Source organism: Desmodus rotundus, chromosome 2 (assembly GCF_022682495.2).
Source record: "Desmodus rotundus isolate HL8 chromosome 2, HLdesRot8A.1, whole genome shotgun sequence".
In the NCBI taxonomy this organism is placed as follows: Eukaryota; Metazoa; Chordata; class Mammalia; order Chiroptera; family Phyllostomidae; genus Desmodus; species Desmodus rotundus.
In genome coordinates, this window is record NC_071388.1 from 150,147,613 (window position 1) to 150,163,988 (window position 16,376).

The following is a 16,376-nucleotide window of genomic DNA, read 5'->3' on the forward strand; positions in this document are numbered from 1 at the left end:
TTATGTAGGGCCTTGAGGATCTGATGAGAAGTTTAGTCTTGTGTGGATAGCAAGAGGTAGCCATTATAGGTTTTTGAAAAGAAGAATAATGTGATGAAAGCAAGTTCTAAGTAATATTATTTCAATAGAAATCTGTGGAGTGGGTTTTAGAGGACAGAGTAGAGCCAGTGAGATCAAATTGAAGGCTTTCAAGGTAAGTTAGGTGAGATGATGAAAATTTAGGCAATAGTAATGGCTGTGCAGATACAGAGTGAGACACAGACACAGTAATGTTTTAAGGATTTTGTTTATTCATCTTTTTAAGAAAGAGGAGAAAGGAAGGAGAAAGAGAGGGAGAGAAACATCTGTGTGCAAGAGAAACATCAATTGGTTGCCTCTTGCACTCCCCCAATTGGGGATCTGGCCTGCGACACAGATATGTGCTCTAACTGGGAGTCAAACTGATGACCTTTTGGTTTGTGGGTTGATGCTCAACCCACTGAGTCACTCTAGTCAGGGAAAGTAATATTTTAAAGGATACAATGATATGACTTAGCAGTAGATTGGGACATTTTTAAAAAATTAAAACTCTCCTCAGTTCAGTAAGAAGCTGGAGTGTTGGCTTACCCAGTTTTACTTAAAGAATATCAAGTTACAGCCTTCTGTCCTTCATCTTGTGAAGTTGATGCCACTTATATAAAAATTCTCATTATTATTTCCTATACACTCAGATCCACTTGTCATAGACTGACAATCTTTCTTTCTCTGCAGTCGGCTGCTAACTTTCATGCACCTGAGTCATATAATTCCTCGCTGTCAACACTTCTCATCCGCTGTGCACTATTTTAGACTTAATTGTCATGTGTCACGAATCCACCTAGAACCAGAGGCTCATGGAATTCTAAACCCAGAAAGGACTGTACAGTTCATATTCATTTTGGAGATGGAAATCTGAGGCCAAAAATATTAAGTGAGTTATTTATTGTAACACAGCTAATTAGTTTGAAGTCTTTTGAATTTTAGTGCAGTATGCTTTCCTTTAAATTATATCATAGTGTATTTTCTAAACCTAAATTTCTATGTTCCAAAACCTGCTTAGCCCTTTCATGGATCAGAAAGTTAGTAACTTTGCTGCGTGAATTCCTATGTTCACTGAACAAACTCCCTGTTTTTACTAGGTTCCCATATTCAGGAGGTACTTGACTCCGTTGAATACATTCTCACTACATATGACTGCTTGTTTGGTCTCTAGGACATGATAGCTATTTTAATACCCTCCTTACTAATATACTAAGCTCTGTCATCTTTTGATGTGATCACTGTGTTTCTTTCTTTCTCTTCTCAATTTTTATGTTTCCATTCCCAGAATGAAGACCTAATTAAGGAAAAAAGGAATCATGGAATTATGCTGACATGAACCACTACAATTTCATGCCATTGGTTCTTAGTATTGTCATACCTATCCCTATTTCTACCTTGGGCTGATGTTTCTCTTTCTCTACTTTCTATTAAAGTGTGGTATACACACAGAAAAATATGCTTTTGCTTTTGTCTTTTGAGAAAAGGAAGACCTTCAGGAACAATTAGACTATCCTCTTTTTTCTAGACCTAATGTGACACTTTTTCCTTACTTTGTTCATTTTCCCTAAGTGTATTTTGTGAAAAACTAGTATAACCAAATTGTTTGTAGAAAATAGAATTCCACATCAAATATATTCTGAAAATATTCATTTTGTATACCTTTCTTGAATTTAACTCAACAGCAAAGTCTCTAAGAAATCTGTTAGTAAAGATGGTTTTATAATTTCATTTAGTCCAGTGTTTTATAAATTAAGTTGTCCATGAACCATTTTTGTCCCAACAGTCATTAATATAAATATCCTTTAGTACTAATGCAACATAAAGAGAATGAGTAAAGATGATGTTTTTAGAGCTCTACACTTGTAAGAATGGTAGGTACTATAGGGAAAAGGAAGTGATTAGAATAGAACTTTAACGAGAAGACAAATGAATTCAGTTTTTAGTTTTTAAGATGATATATGGAAATTTTCATAATTTATGTTCAGTGAGATGCTATTTTGTTTATCTAATGCTACATAACAAACCACCCCCAAATTAATGGTGGGACTGACTGAAAGAAGGTGAAGGAATTAGTCAAAAAACATGCATGAAGGACTCATGAACATGGACAACAGTGTGGGGATTACTATGGGAATCAGGGGAAGGCTGGGTGGAGGGGGGCAACGGGGGAAAATTGGGACAACTGTAATAGCATATACAATAAAATATTTTTAAAAAGTTTTATACTGTAAAAAAAACTATATTTATTTATGATACTGTGCTCTAGCCTGGGCTCATCTGTATGGCCTTTTGTTGTTCTTGAGGATTCTTGTCTGGAGTTGAATAGGGAGTGGGCTCAGCTAAGATGCTGGGTCTATGGGATTTTTTCTCTCTTTCCATGTAGTCTTAGGTTCTCTCCCTGTCCAAGTGGTCTCTGCTAATGGTGTCTCCAGATGGGTAGACAGATTTCGTGGCAGCTCATGGCTCCCAACAGTGAAAAAGTGAAAGCTACCAGGCTTCCTGAAGGCATTGGCTTAGAATTAGCACAGCATAATCTATGCTACATCTTATTTTTTAAGCAAGTCATGAGCCTGCTTTAGATTCAAGGTTAGGGGACTACAGAAGGTTGTGAATACAGTGTAGCATGGTAGATAGGGGGCCACCATGCAGCAAACTACCACAGATGCCATATAGCAAATGGAATGGAAGGTAGATCAGCTAAAGAAGAAGGTGTTAGAACTTCCTACTTAATTATCTGTTTTATACACTAGAACATTGAGGCAAGAGCTGTATTTGGTTCACTGTTAGATTCCTAGCCCTAAGGGCTGTGAGAGGTACTTAGGAGGAATTCAACAAACGTGTGCAATAAATGAATATATGATGAATATAAAAAGAAGAGCAGAGCGTTAAGTACTGAACCTACAGAAGTGATTCACAGAGTGGGAACAGTCAGAAAACCAGCCAAGGATGAATTTTAAAGGAAAGGATAGTAGATGATAGTATTCATTGTAGCAGAAAAGTCAAAGAGCATTAAGGTAGACAAAGGACTATAGGCCTTTATTTGTATTCCCTGAAGTTGCAAATATCATTCTTTGCTCTGACTTCCTTTGATGATAGGTTGAAATGTTTTTAGAGATTTCTCAAGTATTTAAATCTCTAATTTAACCAAATTTTACACTTTTAGGCACTTTGAAGAGTAATAGTCCTAGTGAATTTGTATCATGGTAATTAGAATGAAAGAGAAATAATGCCTGACAAATAGCTGATACATTTTTATAAAGCATTATCACTTTGTAAAATCTTTAATAATATATAGAGAAAATAAAAACTAGTAAGATCAGAAAATACAATAGACTCTATCTAGAGTTATAATCAGAAGTAGAAATCACATTTAATTTTTTTATTGTAGTAAAATACATATGTAAGATAAAATTTACCATTTTAACTGTTTTGAGTGTACAATTCAGTGGCACTAAGTGACATTCACATTGTTGCACATCTATCACCACTGCCCATCTCTGAAACTTTCCTATCATCCCATTCTGAAATTCTGTACCCATTAAATACTAACTTCCCATTTTCCCTCCCCAAATTGCTGGTAATCACAATTGTACTTTCTTTTCTGACTACTCTAGGTTTGTTACATAAGTGGAATCATACAATATTTTTCTTTCTGTATTTGGCATATTTGACTTAGCATAATGTTGTTAAGCTTCACCCATTTTGAAGCATGTATCAGAATTCCAGCCCTTTTTAAGGCTGAATAATATTCTATTGTATGTATGTGCCATAGTTTATCTATTCACCTGTTGAGATATATATATATATATATATATATATATATATATATATATTCAGAGAGATGCTGTTTTGTTTATCTAATTCTACATAACAAGCCACCCCAAATTTACCTGTCTACATTCACACTTCTCTCTCTCTCTCTCTCTCTCTCTCTCTCTCTCTATATATATATATATATATATATATATATATATATATATATATAAACTCAAATATATATATGTACTGTTTCCACATTTTGGTACTGTTACTTTGTTTCTGCATGAGCAAAAAAATTTCTGCTTGGTTTCTCTCTTTGATATCTATTTGAATTCTTCATATTCACTCTTCTAGTTCTGCTCGTTCAGGAAGATTTCTGGAAAAGTGCCCTGAAGAGAAGAGTGAAAGACCATTCCTAGCTATAGGTAGAAAGGAGAGCCACATTTTTTTCATGGTTGGATAAGATCTTGGGCAGGACTTGAAAGAAGTGTATAATGTTTGCCTGGGGACAGGGATCTTATAAAAGGAAAGGGAAAGATGTGCCCCAGTGTGACCTCAGACAATGTACTTGATCTATGTGAGCCTCAGTTTCCTCAACTGTAAAGTACAGAAACAAAATTCATCTCACACTTTGTTGCAAGGGTTAAATGAAAGTACTTGACTCACAAGAGGTTAAAAATAAAATGAAGTTTCTGTACGTGTGTCTGTTCTTGCATCATGGATTGTGGATTTTCATAAATATGGGTCAAATGCTTGTGATGATGTAAGTTAAGATACAGGTTTGTTGCATAATCATTCAGGGGGCTGAGGAGAGTGTAGTCAGAAATGGGTAGTTATGGTCCAGAGTTGCTGAACGTGAGGTCCAAAAAATGCCAGTTAAGGAAGTGCATGCTATGCGTGTTAAGATGCTGCGGGAAGAGAAGGTAAGCAACAGGATCACATGCAGACCCCAGAGAGAAGCATGCGGGCAGACAGCCTAATTGCAGGCGTTGCCTTGAAGTTGAGCTGCTTATCACCCAGGCAACTCAGTTTTGCTAGACTCAGGGTGATTACAGCAGGGATTTATTTATTCAGTTATGGTTAATGATTCTTCTAAGCAGCACTGGGTAGGTCAATTAAAAACTAATAACGGCCGCCTTTATTGGGTATTGACTATGTTCTAGACCTTATGTGAAGTGCATTGCCTATGTCATTTCATATACTCCCCGCAATCATTCTGTGAGGTATGTACCATTACCAATCCCATTTTATAGATGAAGAAATTGAGATTTAGAGAGTTTAAGTAATTTGTCCAAGATTACAAGGCTAGTAAGTGGTTAAGTTAATATTTGAGCTCAAGCACTTTTACTTAACTGTACTTTTAACCACTACACAAAAATTAATTTTCCCTTTTTTATATCCTGATAACTATCATCCAAGGTTATTTGATTTAAGAAGTTTATCGATTACTAAGTTTTAAAATATATAATCAGGAAGATTAAAATGATAAATTAATTAGTATTTTACTTAATGTTAATTTTCTCTTTGATTAGGAAAACAAATTTAAAGAGCTTGATGCATTTCTACAAAAAGCAGCACTATACATCAAAATGATTCAAAATCAAAAATGCTGCAGTTAAGCCTGGAAAAGATGTTACGAAGTCATTAATATTATATTTTTTCAAGTAATAGTGTTACTATTAACACTATTTTTCTTCTCAGGAAATTGTACCAGAGGAGAGGCCTAGCCTTTTATTTTATTCATCTAGTAAATATTTGTTAAACATCCAGTGGGGATTATGTACTTTGCAATATTAAGATTTGCAATATTAAGAAGGGCACAGTTCCTGCTTTCAAAGAGGACATAGTCTAATCGCGAGAACAGCAAATCAAATACTAGAATATCAAATACAAGGTCCTGGGGGCAGAGGAGTTAGCCCCCAATAGGAATATGGAGAAAGGGAAGGTAGAGGAAAGAATTCTGTTGAAGCTGGGGTGCCCCAAATTCAAGCAGACATTATTAAAAATAGAATAAATAAAATTAAAATCCAAATTATAGACTTGGAAAAAGATATATAGCATATGTGATACTTAATTCAAGGATTAATAGTTTTAGCATATAAATCACTTTTATAAGCAATCTTAAAATCAAATCCTTTAGAGTGGGATTTGAGAGAAGGAGTTTACAAACACCTTGTCAATGTCCTTGTGGAAGAACAAAGTGAGCAAGCAATTGTCAAAAGAATTACAAATCACCTCAAAAGTAGTAGAAATGAGAAATTAGTATAAAATTGAGATACATGTTTTTTACTTATCAATTCATTAAAGTTTAGAAGATTAGTAATAACCAGTATTGATGAGGGAAGGATAAGGGAAAGTGGCACTACCATTCACATACAGGTACAGAATAAATAGTTTGATTCTGCCTAGAGGACGCTTTGGCAATATGTATTGGGAGCATTAATTTCTTCTGTGAGAGAAATTTTACTTCTGGTAATTCATTTAAAGTGAAAAAATTACCAAAAGTCTGAGCAAAATTGTATCACAAACATTTGACAATAGTGAAATATCAGAAATTGCGTTGCTTAACTGAGCAGGTGTCCTTGAGGTAGACTGAGGCCTGGCCATGAGCACTGGGGTGTATAAGACTTTCCAGAAAATCAGTAAATGTGCACGATGAATTCCTAAGTGGGAAAAATGTTACAAAAACCTGTGTATTACAATTCTGTGTGTGTACGTATTGGAGGGACATCCATCAAAATGCTTTCAGCAGATCTTCCCAATGTGTTAAAACTGCGGGTCAGTTTTTCTTTGTGCTCTTTGTTTCCCAGGTCCTCAGTGATAAACAAGCATAATTTAGTGACTAGGAAAACGAAGTAGATATGCTCTTAAAATAGTATCTTGGATTTATAAATTGGGATAATCATATAAGGCAACTTAGCAAGTGTCAGTTCAATTATGTCATTAAGTGAATTATAATTTAAAACTTTAATATAGTCTTCCCTAATTTTACTGGTTTTTCTCTCTAATCTATCCTATTTCCAAAGAAAATTTCTTGTAGATTTTTGTTAAGCAATGTCTACACGTTAAGAAACATGGTAAGCAATATTCATCTTTCTTTCAAATTAACTATTTTTTATTCCTAAAAATAACAGTATAATTACATTTTATTCAAGGACCAGAATAAAAGAAAATGGGTTTAAATTACAGTAAGAAAATTACTTTTAAAAGGTTTAAAATTTTTTTCAAAGTAAACACTAAATAGTGTTACCAAGAAAAAGCTCTCCATATTCTAATTATGTCTAAATAACAAAAATAAAGAAAAACAAAGAAATAGGATTTATAACCATCTATTTTAGAAAGCTTAGTCATTAATTTTCAATGAGGCAAAATCATTTGACTTAATGACCCTTTGCTATGCTTATAGTTTTGTAATTTTATACCCTTAAAGAGAGAATATCATCTTCATTTTTTATATCTAGAATAACAAAAAGTATACCCTAGAATAATGATTATGAAGTTACTGACCCAAATAATCTTTAAATGAATATCTTGTGTAGAGTCTGAAATGCATTAGAACTCCCTGAGGTTTGATAGTTAAGACCTCAACCATTATGTTATTTCATTTATTGTTTTTCTAAATGTATTAGCTAAAACTTCTATAATCAAAACTATATTTCAAAAATGTGTTTTGGAACTATTTCTTTGATGTTATGGAAAATAAATTTTTGGGAGGCTGGAACCAACTAAAGTATTTCTTTGGCGCTTTTATGTCCTTTGTTTAGTGTTCCACTAACAACTACAGAAAAACTTATTTTCACAATGCTGTTAATATAATTTAGTGTTGGCTTCATTAACCAGGGAAGAATAAAGAGAAAGTTATGAAAATAAATAAATTACTGTCCTACCAGAAACTATTGAGTTTTCTGTAATTAAGATTTATAATCATAGTCTTTTAAAAGCAAGATCTTTCAGAAGTTACAGTATATTTTTTATTAATGCTTTTGGGCAGCAAAATTTCTTCCTAGTTAAATCAACACTTTAGTGGGCAATTCAGCTATGCACTAAGTACAGATGGCCCTTGGCAAAATCATGAAATAAAACAAATACATCTTTGGACCTTTCACCTTTCTTTTGGAGCATTTCCATGGAGATTCGTTACCCAGATTCTTTTTGGTAAGCTCTGCCCTGAGCATCCCATCTTCCTGGGCTACTTAAAACTTTCTTGTTCTCCAAAGAAAATAATGGATTCATGGCACATCCTAACCTTCAGAAAGGATTTAAAAGTTCTGTCTAAGTAACATAATTTCTTAATCCAGTAAAATATGGAATTACAGCTGAAACTGAGAATTTTAGGCACTGTTGGCATTTTTCCCGTGTCTTAAATCACAGTGTGTGTTTGCCCAGTCCATCTACTCTGTCCCTGGGACTATGCACACAAAACCTAGCTTATTAGGTATCCTTTTACACTATGGACGGCGCCATTTGTATACTGAAAGGTCCGGGATCAATATCATAGAATCAGTTCCCTTAAACCAGAATTTGGAAGAGGTGATGCCCACATTAATGTAAATATTAATCATATATATGAATATAGACTATGTGTGCATAGAAAGATTATATCAAATATGTTTTCAGTTGTGCTTATTTTCTGCAATCAGGTATGATGCAGTGAGTTACACATATAAACTTTCACTGTACATAGAGAAAATGAAAAACATTTATATAGATTTAACCCAATAGTTTATTCATTCTCCTTAACAAAGAAAAAGTTTTAAATTTAATTAAAAAAATGACAGACCATGTTTCTATAGATTGGTAATTATTACTGTCATTGTTTGAAAAAATAAATAATATCAAGCACTTATGCCCTGAAGTCTATGATTTTAAAGAACAGTGAAATATGTTTCCTGCCTTCAGAAGATTATAATTTCATTGAGGAGATAGCCCTTCGCTCTTTTGTTTAGCAAACATTTATTGAATGTGTATGTATCCAAATTAAAAGTCCTCTCTCTTAAGAATCTACAGGCTAAGGAGGAGGTAAAACACACACATGAATATAATGAAACAAGTTTGTAGATGGTAAGCTGGCAAAATAGTGTTCAAATAAATGTGAAAGTTGCATAAGCTAAGTGTCAAATGAGTGAGGTTAATAATAGAGCTTTGGAGGGAGGTGCAGTCATCTAGTTATAGGGCAGTTGAGGAAAATTTCACTTAGGAGGTAAGACTTAAATTCTCCTTAAAAAAAAAAAGAAAGAAAAAGAAGCGAAGTGGACCCTGTGGTGAGGACACTCTAGAAGGGGGACTTGTAATCCTGTGGTTCCAGGCATTAGAATGTTATCCGTTGTCTATGCATAAATTAGCATTTTTCAGAGACCTTTTTTAAAAAAAGTCCTCACCCAAGGATATGTTTATTGATTTGAGAGAGAGAAAGTGAGAGAAAACATTGATGTGAGAAAGAGAAACATTGATTGGTTGCCTCCCGTATGTGCCCTGACTGGAGATCAAACCCGCAACCTAGGTATCTGTCCTGATTGGGGATTGAACCTGCCACCTTTTGGTGTACAGCAGCACTCCTCAACCTTTTTGGCACCAGGGGCTGGTTTTGTGGAAGACAGTTTTTCCATGGACTTCATGGGGGGAGGATAGTTTCTAGATGATTAAAGCGCATTCCATTTACTGTGCATTTTATTTCTATTACTATTACATTGTAATGTAAAATGAAATAATTATACAACTCACCATAATGCAGAACCAGTGGGAGCCCTAAGCTTGTTATCCTGCAACTAGATGGTCCCATCTGGGGGTGATGGGAGACAGTGTGTTGCCTAGGTCCAGTCTACTCTGTAATCTCGTTTTGGTTGTTGTCACTGCAGAAAACCCTGTTTCACAAGGGTAGGGTTTTGGAAAAGAAAGCGGGCTTCTCAGTGATTTGGTGGCAATCTCAGGATATTCTGCCTTGACTTTAACTGAGAACGTATGGAGATTTGAGGTTGTCTCAAATATACTTCTAAGGTCACCATTATTTGTGATCTCAAGCAGTGGATCTTCTTCTAGCACGGACAAAGTTCACCTGGCTTAGATCTGTTTAGAATGGCTAGACCCATTTAGATCTGTAAATGGGTCATGGATCTGTTTCTTTCGAGTTTGGGGGGTCTTTTGTGGTTGGGAAGTAATGTTCAAACTCTTTCGAAAGCTGGGATAGGTGATCATGCACCAGCTGGGAGGGAGAAGGCCCTGGCAGAGTCTCTTTCAGAATTTCTGCTCATGTTTGAAACATGTCAAAAATCCCAATATTCACTTGTTGTCCCCATAATTCCAGTTTGGCTTTGAATGCAGCCACTTTAGCTGCCAACTTCAACATAGTTATTGTTCTCCCTTGAAGGGACAGATTGAGTTCATTGAGCAGGTTGATTATGTCACACAAGTAAGCAAGTTTTGCGACCAATTCTGTGTCACTGAAGGGTTTGACCTCCAAAATATGTAAAGAACTCATACAACTCAACACCAGTAAGACAAACAATCCAATTAAAAAATGGGTAAAAGACCTGAATAGACACTTCTCCAGTGAAGGCATACAGATAGCCATAGACATATGAAAAGATGTTCAACATCACTAGCCATCAGAGAGGTGAAAATTAAAGACACAATGAGATATCACCTCTCACCTGTCAGAATGGCCATCATTAATAAATCAGCAAACAAGTGCTGATGAGGATGTGGAGAAACGGGAACCCTAGTGCACTGTTGGTGGGAATGCAGACTAGTGCAGCCACTGTGACAACCAGTATGGAATTTCCTCAAAAAATTAAAAATGGAACTGCCTTTTGACCCAGCAATTCCACTGCTGGGAATATACCCTAAGAATCCCAAATCACCAATTCAAAACAACCGATGCACTTCTGTGTTCATTAGCGGCGCTATGCGCAATAGCCAAGTGCTGGAAACACCCTAAGAGCCCATCAGTAAATGAGTGGATCAAAAATCTGTGCTACATTTACACAATGGAATACTATGCAGCAGAAAGAAAGAAGGCACTCCTACCATTTGCGACAGCGTGGAAGAAATTGGAGAATATTTTGCTAAGGGAAATAAGCCAGTCGGTGAAAGACAAATGATCTTTCCTATAAGAGGAATGTAATGAACAAAATAAAGTAATGAGCAAAATAGATGCAGAGACATAGAAACATGGAATAGACTGACAGCAACAAGAGGGGAAAGGGGTGGGAGATAATGGTGGAAAGAAGAGGAAGGGACTAGTCAAAGAACATGTATGAATGACCCATGGACATGGACAACAGTGTGGGAATTGACTGTGGGAATGGGGGGTGAGATGGGCAGAAGAGGGCAATAGGGGAGAAATTGGGACAACTGTAATAGAATAACAATAAAAAATGATAAAATATTTAAAAAATAAAAGAAACCTGTGGGACAGTTCTCATAACTCAAAAACTCTGGCCAGTTATCTCCCTTTAGAAAGTCTTCTCACTTCTGTGCATAAGAGAAGATGTGTGTGCCCTGCGTCCATCTCCTCACAGAGCTGCGTGAACAGACGTGAGTTAAGGGCATGGACTTTAATGTGGTTGATAATTTTAATCATGTCCTGCAAAACATGGTTAAGCTCAGGTGACATTTTTCGGCCAGCCAGCATTTCTCTATGGATGACGCAGTGCATAGACTCACATTCAGAAGCGACCTCTTTGACCCGAGTAGTGAAACCAGAAAGCTGTCCACTCACCGCAGCTGCTCCGTCTGTGCATATACCGACACGAAATGACCAGTTCAGGTTCCTGATACGTAATCTTTCATCAAAGACTTGAGTAGCTCTGCAGCTGTGGTGTTGGTTGGCAACAAAAATGCACATAACATATCCCCGTGCACGGCTTCCTGAAACGCACATTGCACAAAAACAAGCATCATTGCCTTTTTGTCAACATCGGTAGACTTGTCAACCTGGATTGCATACCACAGTGACTCATTAATCCTCTCTAAGACTTGTGCCTCAATATCTCTGCTGTTTCACCCATTTGTCTGTTTAGGTGCTGGCTGAAAGAGGAACACGTGCCACCTTTTAAACTGCAGCCTCTCCTAAAAGTTCACAACAAATGTCCTTAGCAGCAGGCAGGGCCAACTCCTCACCAATGGTAAAGGGCTTCGCAGCTTTAGCAATGCGGTCGGCCACTAAGGATGATGCTCTCAGTGCAGACACATTTGAGGAAGTGGTGGCCTTCAGTAATTGCTTCCGTTCTTCATGTTCATGTTTTTTTTCTTTTGAAAAACTCCAAAGGCTTGTCTTTTAATACAGGGTGCTTGGTCTCCATGTGTTGAAGCAGTTTTGACTTCACCAATGGAGTGAAAAACCGATGGAGTTTTGCTATGAGTCTGCAAGCAATTGATTTATTACGATCTCTGTGCAGTCAATCCTCTCTGCTAATTATAATCTCTATTTGCAGCCACTCCCCAGTGCTAGCATCATGGCCTCAGCTCCACCTCAGATCATCAGGCAGTAGATTCTCATAAGGAGTGTGCAACCTGAATCCTTAACATGTGCAGTTCACAGTAGGGTTTGTGCTCCTATGAGAATCTAATGCTGCCCCTGATCTGACAGGTGGAGCTCAGGCGGTAATGTGAGAGATGAGGAGCAGATGTAAATATAGATGAAGCTTCACTTGCTCACCCACTGCTTACCTCCTGCTGTTCAGCCTGGTTCCTAATGAGCCAAGGACCAGTATAGTGGCCCGGGGGTTGGGCCACTATACAGAATGAGGCTCCAACTGACCAAGCAACCTGGCCAGGGCAGCATTTTTCAGAGACTTAAAAAAATTTTATGTAAGTATGTAGAAGTATAAAATTATTCAAAGAAAAAATATAAAGGTAATTATTTTGGTACATTTTCCTATAGGTTGGAATTTTGAACATTGAAAATATTTGACTCATTTCATTGTGAACAAATATGCCTTGTCTGCACTGTGATAGACTTTTGTTTTGGCAAGTTGCCCTCCAAGTAATTGAATGTAAGATAGTGAGATTTCCCTAGGAAAATTAAACTTTATGCCAACGCATAATATTGAAAGATATGAAACATTGCCTGAAAGGACCAAATGACCCCCCAAAACTAAAACAGTTCATTAAACCAATTTGAGTACTAACATTGCTAAAGAAAGACTATTCAGCTAGGAGGAATAGTCCGCAGCCAGGAGATCACGGACAAAGGAAGGTCACTGGGATAAATGCTGATAGTATCCACCAAGTCCAATGTAGGGAATTGGGTGCTTGGCCTGTCTAACACCTCTGATGACCTATCTAGATATAGATGAGATACATTTACTTTGAACTATCAAATATTTGAGTTGTATAACTAACCCATCTAGCTTTGATACTGTGTTCACAAAAAGGACTTCTGTTTGCAATGTGGCTTTCCAAGGTGATAGACTTGAGACACAAAAATACCTCAACAGTCATGTACTATACATTAGTAAATTTTGGTAAATGAACAAAATTGTGTCTCTTAGGGTGCAGGTTTAAAAGAAACACACCTCATGAGGTGGAGGGATGGGGAGAAAAGGCATACAACTGTAACTGAATAACAATAAAAATTTATAAAAAAAAATAAAAAAAATAAAAGAAACACACCTTGACACATTCACTGAGGATTCTTGAGAGACAGCTGACCTTTCCTTTTATTATTCACTTTACCTACATTCTCCAATAATTTTTTCTAGAACATGTGTGACTTAGAGATACATCGTTTATTACATGTGACCCAGTGCTATAAGCCACAAGCCAGTGCTATAGCTGCTTACTGTAAATAAACAAATTAAAAATGTGGGTTTGGGCAACAAATAATTGAATTTAGAAATTAACCATGAAAAACCTCCACAAGGGTTCAGAACCCTCAACTCCCATGAAACTTGTATGTACAACTTATATGTTTGCCCTGTTCTAACCTGTTTACAGCTTTCTTCTTCTCCGAATGTACTTCAAGCTGCCTAAGGCCAGGGACCATATTTTACTTCTTATCGATCTCATCACGCTTAAGCAGCATACCATGAAGTGAATGAAATTGAGAAACTACAGCAGTTGTTACAAAAAGAATAGAGCCTTTCTGCTTCTGCATATGCTTTTTTACAGGAAGGAATTAATGTTAGAAGCAAAGGGAAAAAAACATTGTAAGGACAAAGGCTTTAACAGAGAAACGTGGAGGCGTGACAGACTCTTTTGTTTGTGGCTGTGTCCAGAGCAGTCCAGATGCTTGTTTGATTTATGTTCTGTGAAAAAAGTATGTTTGATATGAGTTTACTAGTTCACCTAATTAATTTAAGACAGGACTTAAAATCTTCTTAACCTAATTTAAAACTTAAAAGATAACCAGCCATCAGTCAACAGAAAATATGTTTGCAGAATTTTTCCTTGGAAGAATACTAACATTTTATTCTGTTAGCATTTTATGCTTCTAATATAGGTAATTATTTTACCCACTTTAAAATTTCTGCTGGATTTAGATGATGTTGAATAGCTTATTTAAAAAATCTTAGTATGTCAACATTGAATAGTTTTCTATAGTTCTGTGTTCTGTAGTAAAAGTCATTATAGCCTTTAGATTAGATTTCATTAACCCATTTAATTCCCTTATTTTTCATATTCAATCCCCAAATCCTATCCCTTTTAACCAACAAGCATATCTGGAATCTATCATTTCTCTCCATTCCTACTGTGATCTTTATCCCTGTTCAAAATTCTGTAACTTGTCACTCTTCCTCCACTTTTGTTTTACTCAATTGACTCTCCAGTGGAGCCAGGATAGTCTAAAACTACAATACTGATTATGTTGATGACCTCTCATTCTCCTAAGGATAAACCCCAAACTCTTCGAATGGCATCTGAGGCTTCAGGTTATTGCACTTTGGCTTACCTTTCTGTCCTACTTACCCATTAGAGCGTAACAGGCCGTGTTTATCCTTCTTGAATGTGACCTGCTCAGGATCTTCTCCATTTTAAAAGTAATTACTTAGGGAGATCTTTCTGTTCTGTAGATCCGGGTCAGATGCCCTTTTATTGCTCTCATATCTCTTGTTTCTTCTGTCAAAGCAAAACATTCTTGTTTAATTATCTGCTTTTGTAATGACACTTTTTTGTCCTCATGGGGTCTGCAGAACCTATACAGTATCTGACATGTAGACAGTGTTTAATATTTTATATGTGAATATAGAAAGGGATGTGGCGTAGTTTTGGAGGGCCTTAGTGAGAATATAGGTCTTTAAGAATGAGTACCTATTTTTATTGCAATAAGAGAATAAATACTGCATAGATGAGACATATTTCCCTGCATATGATTTTTCATTCAAGTGGGTCATTGTGCGAATTTAGGTGAAATACTGAACCCTTTGTCTGAACTCATGCAGTTAGAGGCAGTAATTTCTCTAAGGGGATGGTACAGATCAGGCTTTAAAGGAGCCTAATTTCCTTATTTTGTACAAATAAATATTATACAATTTTAGGGTATAATAACTTTCCCCCCAAATTTATTGAGATACCATTGATGTAACATTGTGTATGTTTAAGGTGTGCAACACATTGACTTGCCACTCACCTATTTGATACACTTTTATATTGCAAAATGATTAGCACCATAGTATAGTTTCTAAGTTTTTAATAGAATATTATCAACTGTAACCACTGTGCTGCGCATTGGATCCTCCTATAACTGGGTCTTTGTACTCGGTGACCAACATTGCCCCTTACCCCCACCTCTCCAGCCCCTTAATGAAGCCCAATACTTAGGATTCATTTCGACCAGTTTTCACAATAATACATATTATACTTAGCAAATGTGGTGAGTGGGAGGAGGAAAATTATACTGATTTGTTACGAGTCTAAGTTTATCTAAAAATATTTTCTGTATAGCACTTTAGCTGTTATTAAATTTAATTTAGTTTATTTCACAGACATATAAATAGTGTCCATAGGTATAGAAATAAAGTGTTTATTAAGTTAGATTATCCATAATGGGAAAGCTGCTTTAGGGTAATATGTTGTACTTGTTCTAATTTCAAATTCAGATGGACTGACTATAATTTTAGTCTATTTTTGTTTTATTTCTAAAACACAATTTTTGTCACTTGGTAAAGAGAAAGTATTTTTATATATATAATTTTAGAGGATATTGGTTCTCTATTATCAGACTACTTTATCAGTGTTAAAATTTCCTGATTCTACTATGTTGTAGTAAAAGAAAGCATTACAGGAACTTTGATGAACACAAATAAGACACAATGAAAAATCACAAGAAAAATGTCAATAACTCAACATAGGTTTCATTCCTAGATTTACCATGAACTTTTGGGATTTAATACTAGCACATTGTCTTTTGCGGAAGATATTAAATAAACAAACAAAAGGTATTTTCATTTGCAGCGTGTTGGTCTGGAGAATATGAAAAAAAAGTTCCTGAGAAAAGTGAAATGCTTTTATCTACTTATCAGTCTACTGTTATACAGTTATTAAAGATTGACAGAATAAAAAATTTTCAGTTTTAGGGACTTCTAATTTTAACAGGTTGGATGACCGATCATACACAA

The 16,376-nt window shown here is 35.9% G+C and overlaps 1 protein-coding gene across 6 annotated transcripts in view; it reads left to right on the top strand.

Annotated features, from left to right (window-relative positions):
• SLC4A10 (solute carrier family 4 member 10) overlaps positions 1 to 16,376 on the top strand; it is a 271,426-nt gene that overhangs the window by 56,716 nt on the left and 198,334 nt on the right. The window lies entirely within an intron of this gene.